This window comes from Helicoverpa armigera, chromosome 13, assembly GCF_030705265.1.
Source record: "Helicoverpa armigera isolate CAAS_96S chromosome 13, ASM3070526v1, whole genome shotgun sequence".
NCBI lineage: Eukaryota > Metazoa > Arthropoda > Insecta > Lepidoptera > Noctuidae > Helicoverpa > Helicoverpa armigera.
Genome location: NC_087132.1, coordinates 2,161,255 through 2,170,294, shown reverse-complemented (window position 1 = coordinate 2,170,294; position 9,040 = coordinate 2,161,255). Strand labels below are relative to the sequence as shown.

Below are 9,040 nucleotides of genomic sequence, written 5' to 3'. Positions count from 1 at the left end.
AAAGGAGGCGCTCCGTTATCATGGAGTGCCAGGGTACCTCCGTCGCATAATCGGGGCCTATTTATCCGAAAGAGCTGTCGTGTACCTGGATCGAGAAGGATGGGTTCGTCAGAACATCTCTTCCTCAGGGGTCGGTTCTTGGCCCTCTCCTGTGGAACATTGGCTACGATTGGGTCCTGCGCGATGCGCTTCTCCACGGCGTCAGCGTGATATGCTACGCTGACGACACGCTAGTCACAGCACATGGGTAGACGTACCGGCAGGCGGCCATTCGGGCCACAGCCAGTGTCGCGCAGGTCGTGGGTAGGTCTTGGCCTCGAAGTGGCCTTGCACAAATCCGAGGCCCTTTGCTTCCATGGGCCAAGGAAGAAGCCACCTCCGGGGTCCAGTATCGTGGTGGGAGGGGTTACCATCGCTGTGGAGCCGACAATGAAATACCTGGGACTCGTTCTCGAAAGTCGTTGGGACTTCGGGCCACACTTCCAGCGGCTCGCTCCTCGGTTGTTGGTCGCAGCTTTAGCGCTCTCACGCTTGTTGCCCAACCTCAGGTGACCCAATACCTCCTGCCGGAGGCTCTATATGGGGGTCGTGCGGGCGATGGCCCTTTACGCCGCGCCAGTGTGGGCGAGCACCCTGACGGCCCGCAACCTTCCAGTGCTGCGAAGACCACAGCGAGCGATGGCCATCAGGGTTATAAGAGGATACCGCACGATCTCCTTCGAAGCTGCATGCCTCCTAGCCGGATCGAGACCGACAGCCCTCGCGTCACTCTATACATGGCGCGAGGAAGCGGTGGGGCGGGCCGAGCGCCTCGTGCCTCGGCAAGTTGAGTTGCGCAGTTCAGAGCTCCGCCAAGACCTCATTGCGGAATGGGAGCAGCGACTTGCGCGACCCACGGCATGGCACGCCGCTCTCGCGGCGGTAAGGTCCATACTGAAGGAGTGGCTGGAGGGACGCCACGGCGCCCTCAGCTTCCGGCTGACACAGGTCCTTACCGGACATGGGTGTTTCGGAAAGTTCCTGTGTCGCATCGGTCGGGAGCCCACGCCCGAATGCCACCACTGTGGCATCTGGGGCAACGCAGCGCCGTGACCTAGCGGCAGCAGTAGACGCTGCGGGAAGTCTTTCGCTGCCGGCTGTCGTGTCCTGCATGGTCGGCAGCGAAGATGGATGGAACGCCGTCGCATCCTTTTGTGAGGATGTGATGGTTTGAAAGGAGGCGGCGGAAAGGGAGAGAGAAGCTGCTTCCTCTCTCCCCGCCCGCAGCAGACGTGGAGGACGTCGCAGAATGACTAATCTCCGGCCACCATAGGGCGCGGCCTGCGGGCGACAGACTAGGGGCGTCTGTCGTCCGATCAGAAACAGGCCTCGAGACGGTGGCGTTGTGTTGCGCGCGCATCTCTTAGTGGAGTTTGCTGTGGCCGCTGGGTGACGGCCACAGAGGTTGACGGGGCCCGCCTTTGAACATCTGGGGGGCCAATACCTGTCGGGGGTGCGGAAGAATGCTTTGGCGTTACCCGTGCCCTCGACAATAGGTAATTGAAGGCAACACTGGGTGGGTTTTTAGCCGGTAAGAGTTTGGCACACCCCTCACCGACCCCAGGTGGAGGGAAGTCCATGAGGATTTCCCCCCTGCCAAAAAAAAAGGTATATACGTAAATAATAATAGCAAATAAAGAGACGAGTCGTTCTAGGATTTTTTTTTAATTTTTACCGTGTTACGGAAAAAGGAGATATGTCAATTATTTTAATAATTAAGAAATAAAAATATTTTTCGGGTACATATAAAAGACGACTAAATTAATAAATGAAAATTAAAACAGAGTTGTGTTAATTATTTCTATACACTTTTGATTAAACTGCATTTTTATTACAAAACAAACACGCGTTTTTTTGATTAGCCCCTGGTGAAAAGTTGTGTTTTTTGACTCATCCCCTTTTGCCTTAACACCACAGAATTTATTCTTATTCTTTGTATGCGAAGCCCTAAAGGCCAACAATGTTTACGGAAGCTTCCGTAAAGGCTTCTTTTAAAATTCTGAGTTAATATTATTAACTCGGATATCATCATCTTCCTGCCCTGTTCCCAAGTCATTTGGGGTCGGCGCAACATGTCTTTTTCTTCCATTCCTCTCTGTCAGGCATCATACTTACACTCCCTTCTGCTTCATGTCCTCTTTCAGGCAATCAATCCATCTTTTCCTCGGTCTACTATTAACTTAGATACTTAGTTGTAAATCACACAGTTTGGTCGAGTTTTGAACGAACATGAATTTACAAATATAAGCATGCCCTACCAATATTACATACAACTACTACGGATAGCTAAGTATTACACTGTATATCTATAGAAGTCGAAAAAAATCTGTCGTATCAAAACTCGTTCAACCATCACCAACAGCCAAATATTTCCTCTCAATTAGCATATCAGCTTTAAATACCGAACTCATAACTTGAGAGGCTGATAGTTCTTACACAACAGCATAACAGGGCCAGAGTGCCATGCCCTCCATACAACAACGAAGCGTGGGTGACCCGCTATCAAACTGACAGATTAATATTTATTGTGGCTTGAGTGACCGTGGAGAAAAAAATGATGAGCGGAGATGTCATAACGGACGATCTTCTAAGAAAGTAGCATCGCTAAAATTTGGAGGATGAAGAACGTTGCTGGCTCCGCCCTCGTGTGTCTTCTTTAGAAATCCGCCCATTTTTTATAAAACCAAAAATCTTTGATTCATGTGCCAAGTAACCCGAACGCTTTGTTAATTCACTCATACATGACTGATCGTTTTGGGTCACGCTCACCGTATGTAACTATTTTAACTAGAATCTGAAGAAGGCGCCTGAACTGTCTCGTCGTCATCATCGTTTCAGCAGAAAAATGTCCACTACTGGAAAAAGAACTTCGCCAATTTTTGCCACTTTGCTTGATTTTCAGCAACCTGCATCCACTACTTCTCAGCAACCTTAGCCAGATCGTCCATTTAGGGGCGGAATTGTGGCATCTCCGCTAATCTTTCCTTCCTCCATGAGCCTGACAGTGACATGTGACGTCATAGAAATATGACGGCAACAGGATATTTCGCTCTGATTGGTTCGAAGATGGAAGGTTAATGGATATGGGAAAGGAAACAGATGTAAGGAAAGGTATTGTAGATAACGGTTGTGATAACATAATTAATGATAAGTAGTATGAGGTAGAAATTGAGATAATTAATGTTATTTGATTTGTGGACGCAGAGAAAATTAATCAGAATGACATGGAGCGAGTAAGATATACAAAAACAACACTAAGTAGTAGATAATGATATTGCATATTTAAATTGCAAAGAAGCTCTGTATTCGTCTAGTCAACTATTGTCATTTGTTAAAACTTTCAACTTAATTTATTTAATTGAAAGTTGCAGCGTTTAAATAGTGTAGATAGTGTATTCGAGAAATCATGAAATAGAGAAAAATATAAAAACGGTAATAATATAAGGAGATTTGAATTGTCTGCTATTCAAAATAGAAACGAACCAAATCATCATAATATAATACAGCAGTTCTAGTTTTTGTAATTGATCTCATTATGGAAATTCAAAGGTTGGATGATTACGGTGATATTATGGACAAAAATCATACAGAACTTACATTTTCGGCGTTTGGTAACAGCGCCATCTATTGGCGAACTTATCAAGCGCCAAGCGCAGCGCTTAGATGTTACTACAGCCTCATGAAGTTCCAACCGAGCTTGAGAGATGTCATTTCTGTAAGTTTGAAACTAGAGCTTTTTTAATTTTGCTGATTATTTTGACTTCGATATCAATATTTTTTAACTCGAGCAAGTTGTTTGTTATTTATGAATTTTTGTTTTGTGTATCATACCTTCTTCTAAGTGTACTCAGGAGCGTTTAAATATTAAGTACTTACAACTTTTCAAAATTCTTTTTCGTTAGCCCAAAATTCTTTTATGTCTATGTAAGCGTTCATGTAGTTATACTTACTCGATAGCCTCTCGAGTTACCTATAATTTCTGTCTTAAAAAGGGAACTGAGTTCCTTTTACATTTATAACAATTAGGTACCTATTAGATAGGGGTGGAACTTTATCAGCTTTTCCTTATTGTTTTGTTGTGCACATTTGTATGAATTTAAATATCAAATAATATATTATCAGGCATAGGAAATACTATTGTTATAAACGAACCATAACTAATTGCGGTAATTATACTCCTGTAGTACCTACTTTCCTACTTAATTCTATTACCACTACCGCATAATAATCCAGTAAAAACGTTCACAGTTGCACTTGTAAAAAGTGCAATTTATTGCAACTACAATATTACACAAGAATAAAATTGTTTCTAACTTACCTTCAATCACAAACATAAACAACGTTTAAAAAAGAACGTTATTATTCATACCATTCATACACCGCCTCCAACGTCCAGTGACAACACAACTTTTTAATCTGCATAAAATGGCATCGCTATCGGAATTAAAAAAAATAAGAAAGAAAAAAGGTCAAAGGCATAATGCCTGTGCCTATACTTTTTTCCCGCTTTCCCCGACCGTTCCTGTCTGTTATCCCGCCAGAGTTCGTGTGGTGTCCGACGGGAGCGCGCGTCCCCTTGCCGCGTGATCGATTGGCGCGTAACAAACTTACATCGAGGTTCGAAATTCGAATTTTGAATCGTTCGGTTCGAATAGTTCTTTTTAAATTTTGTTTCGTTTGTGCTTGTGATGTTTTGTGTTCTTTTTTATTTGTTGGACGTAAAGATTTAGGTAAGTTTTTTGCAAACTAATTTATAAGTACCTTATAGGTAACTAAACAGAATCCATTGAGCTTTTAAAAGCTCTCGTTCTTACTGATAATGACTTAAGCATGAAATACCGACCCTTACGTCACCCTTATCAGTAAGAATTCCAATACAATCAGTCTGATAGTTTTCTGACCTTGAGAAGAACTTCAAACAATGTAAACTTTATTATAACAAACAAATGACAGTTCATCAAGCTCAAACATACTTTGATAATGATGACTTCATATAAAAATGCTACAATGTTGAAGATATAAAAATGTCATACCCTGTATGACAGGAAAAATGAATCCCAAACAAAAATAACGTAATAAAATGAAGTCTTAAAACCTTCTTTATTATGAAAAGTAATATTATTTACGGCAATAAGCTGGAAGTCCTTCCATTATTTAATTATGTCTGAAGGTAAAAAGTTAATGAATTTTTCGAAGCGCTTTCATTACCATAGATTAAAATCTTGTACGCTGTCGATTCTTGAACGCATTTTACGATGCAAATTATGTCAATTTAGTTATAAAAGTAATGTTTCGCAGTTTTATAAGTACCGTAGTGGACGTTTGACAGACTTGTGATTACTTTTTTTGTTTATTAGAAGTTACAGGACTGCCTTTCACCTTAAAAAAAAACTTTTTTACCCTGACAGCATAGCAAAGAATTGAAACCAAGACTTATGTGGAGACTAAGAACATTACAAGTACATAGTAACAGATGATGTTAACACTTAAAGCTCATACAAAAAGACACACCATAATGAAATATGTACAATTTCAAATACCAGCGGGTACAAATAATAATCTGGCAAGGTCAGCTGCTTCGCCAATAATTTGGCGGGAGACTGAGACCCCGTCAGTCTCCCCCATGTCTCATGTGCAAGTTCACCCCTATAGAGTGCAATATAAACAATATTAGCGCTCTCTCTTATTGTATTGAAGTTTCGCCAATAGAATATTGTTTAGGGAAGTTAGATTACTATAGGTATTAGAGTCGGGAAAAAGCTGTTATAATTTAGTCTTATATAGGATATTCATTTACATAGATATTAACATATTTACAATACCTATAAAAAAACTATCCTAGTAAAACAAACAAACACTACCTATAACAAAAATATTCGTCCCCATCGCTGTCAACTGGGAGCGTGCCCATGAGGCTGGGAGCATTACCTCGTTGGATCGTCATGCTGATTCTTTGGATAACATATAAAAAAATTCTTTGATCTGAGTACCTATATAGATAAATAAACTTTGAGTCTCTAAAATTCTGAGCGAGATTCAACAACTTTGAAGCGAGTTTCATGAAAGTGAAAATGAAAAAAAAAGTTTCTTCTGCTTGATTAATAGCTTTTGTTATACCTACAGAGAAGTTAGAAAATTAAAAGACACTTATTATATACTGGTGCTACATCCCTATACAAGTTACTATTCTCTATTATATTTTTTTCAACAAAAAATATAATTCTTTAGGTTTTTTAATCATCAAGCTTATCGACATCGCCAGTTTTGCTTACTACGCCAACGTGGGTACAGATCTCACCCCCAAACTAGCCCCAAGGCTTTATACGCACTGCACCCCATCCGAGTGCAAGATAAACAATAATTTAGCAGCTCATGTATGTCAATGTTCTTATTCGAAGTTACTTTAATGTAAAGCTGGTTCATTTATTTTGCTTATCCAAATACCTTATGATGAAATAAGACGAACATAATAAAACGTAATAAGAGTTTGGAGGGACTTGTAGGTAAATAGTTCTGTGGACCTCGTACGAGCAAAAACTTGTACAGATTTTGATGAAACTGCGGCAATGCGTAGGTAACTCAATGATTTAAGGTTCAGCGTATTTTTTTTCCATACTGCTTTGACCAGCATCATTTAATACATGATCATCATCATTATAATCTTTCCAGCCATTCTTATCAACCAAAAGAATACTAAAACTATGATATATGTTTTAATGCCCATTAATTCTTCACTAAATGGACATTCCTTCTCACTAAGCTTCCTTAATGTCGTATTATGTTCCTCATCAGTATCACTAAACAGTTACTAATTACCGATGTATGTTCTTCTGCTTTTTCGTATTCATTCATTGTCTTTGGCCGTCATGTCATTATCATGGCTATCAGTGTCTGCACTACTCAATTAGTCACTGATTTCCATTTTCTTTAATTAACAGACACGCATTGATAATCAAATAGACGTTGCGTTAAGAAAGACGGAACTCTTTTTTGGACCTATACATTGCGCAAATAGAGATACCAATGAAATATAATATTTCAAAACTTTTTTGACGAATTTCTTTGACGAAAATGTCATAGGAGGCCTACAGTTTATATTCTCCCAATTATACAATTGAACTTAAATAAAGCACATTTTTCATTGCAAATGTTTTAGCCGACTGGGAAGAAGGCTTAAAGTTTCGCGCGTACCTAAATAGTTTTGGAGTCCTTTATACCACTCCGTAGATTCTGAAGGACAAAGAAATTAATGTCGATAAGTCCCTGAAAAATTCGAACTGGTCTTAAGGAGACATGCACCCTAAAATTCTTTAGTAAGATTCGGTCTTTAACCAAATCCGCCTTAGAAAATAATACCCACCCATTAAAATGTATCTCCCCAAGGTCATCTGCACTTAAGTGGGAAGTGTGGAGTTCTCTCCCCTCACGTTTGTGGTCGTCAGACGGACCCCGCAGAGCATAATGTAAACAATTTTGTGGTGCACTGTAAAAATATCGATAGGTAAGCACTAATTTATTTTTGTATTTATTATATTTATATTTCGAACATTAATATTGCTGTGGAGTGTGGTGGAGAGAGCCAGATGAGTTTGTGGAAAACCTTTTGAGTTAGAAATCATTATATTATTATGGTTAGATCCATTTATTTAGGAGATGTCAAATATGGCACACAGAGGTCATAAAAAACGAAATTTTTAACCAACGTCCAAAAACGAGGAGGTTCTCTGTTCTTCTCTTCTATTAAGTTGTTTTATTAAGTTTTATATTATGTAGGTCTCTCTTAAGAGTTGAAGTTGACTATACATGTTATGTTAAGCACTAAGTGATTGTAATGGGCAAATAGGTAGACCGGTTAACCCTTTAAGACCTGTTATTGACATCTTTGAGTAGTGGATCATGTCTTTGCATATCTTTGATGTTATCAGCACCCTATTTTTAACAGCAAAGATAGATATCGGAACTTGTATTATGGAGCTCCAAGGAAAATATATAATGTATTACTAATTTATAATGTAATAAGTATCAAAATTGTAAAGTATAAAAGTACCATAACGAAGACAGAAGAAGTCAAAATCACTTACGTACCTTCAAAAATAACTTCCAATAGTTGAATTACCTTACAGAATTCTGTGTATCAAAAATGAATATACCTGTAACACAAGCCATTTAAATAAATGCATATAGAAAGCAATTTGTCTTCACAAGTTGCTTGGTCCGGCAATAATCCGGCAGAATTGAATCTCCCCTCGTCTTTGTGGTACGCCCTACCTACGTATAGACAATTTAGGACTTACGGGTAACATTCATATTGATTATATGTTTAACGATGAGCTAGGAAATGAATTAGATTGTGCATTATTTATTTATTAATCAGATTTAGTTTGGGGTTTGACTTAACATAATATTTGGTTCGGACAGACCATGGCTCCTGTCGTTATCGAGTTCTATCTATTATTTCGTATATCTTGATTGTGTTAAATGGCGATTGCAGGGTTTTTTTCGGGATGAAATATAACGCGAATAAAACAGTTAGGAAAGAGGAAATCCTTAGCGTTTTAAATCCTGGGATCCTTCTACTGATAATCCCGTAATCCTCGCAGTAATTAGCAGCAATTAGTCTGATGCCAATGTTGTTAGGGATAAAATACTACTAAAACTTGATAGACACGGGATAATACCTACTACCTCTACAATAAAGGCACTTTTCTTTTTAATTTTATGTCGTGTAGGTAGGATAAAAATCTCAGAAATATATTTTTGCTAAATTTCTAAGAAGATCACGTCGTAAAGCACCTTTTATAATCACAAGGTTTTCATTCTGTGGTATCCATTTTTTTCATTCTGTGGACAACCAAGTTTGAATCAGATACTTTTAATCAACAACACACCCTCTACATTAGTGGCAAAACTCCCCACATTCACAAAATAAAGCTTAAAACACACGAACGGAAACCTAGTACGTACTACACACAATTTACAGATTAACGTCAGTATAGATGCG

General features: G+C 39.3%; 1 protein-coding gene across 2 annotated transcripts in view; it reads left to right on the top strand.

Annotated features, from left to right (window-relative positions):
- The first annotated feature begins 4,586 nt into the window (after positions 1 to 4,586).
- LOC110384389 (kinesin-like protein CG14535) overlaps positions 4,587 to 9,040 on the top strand; it is a 254,390-nt gene continuing 249,936 nt past the window's right edge. The window contains exon 1 of one of the 2 annotated variants that reach the window (XM_049840490.2): positions 4,587 to 4,656. The gene's annotated coding sequence lies outside the window, so the exon portion shown is untranslated. Of the gene's footprint in view, positions 4,770 to 9,040 lie in introns of both variants that reach the window. The other variant, XM_021345664.3, reaches the window with a different exon arrangement.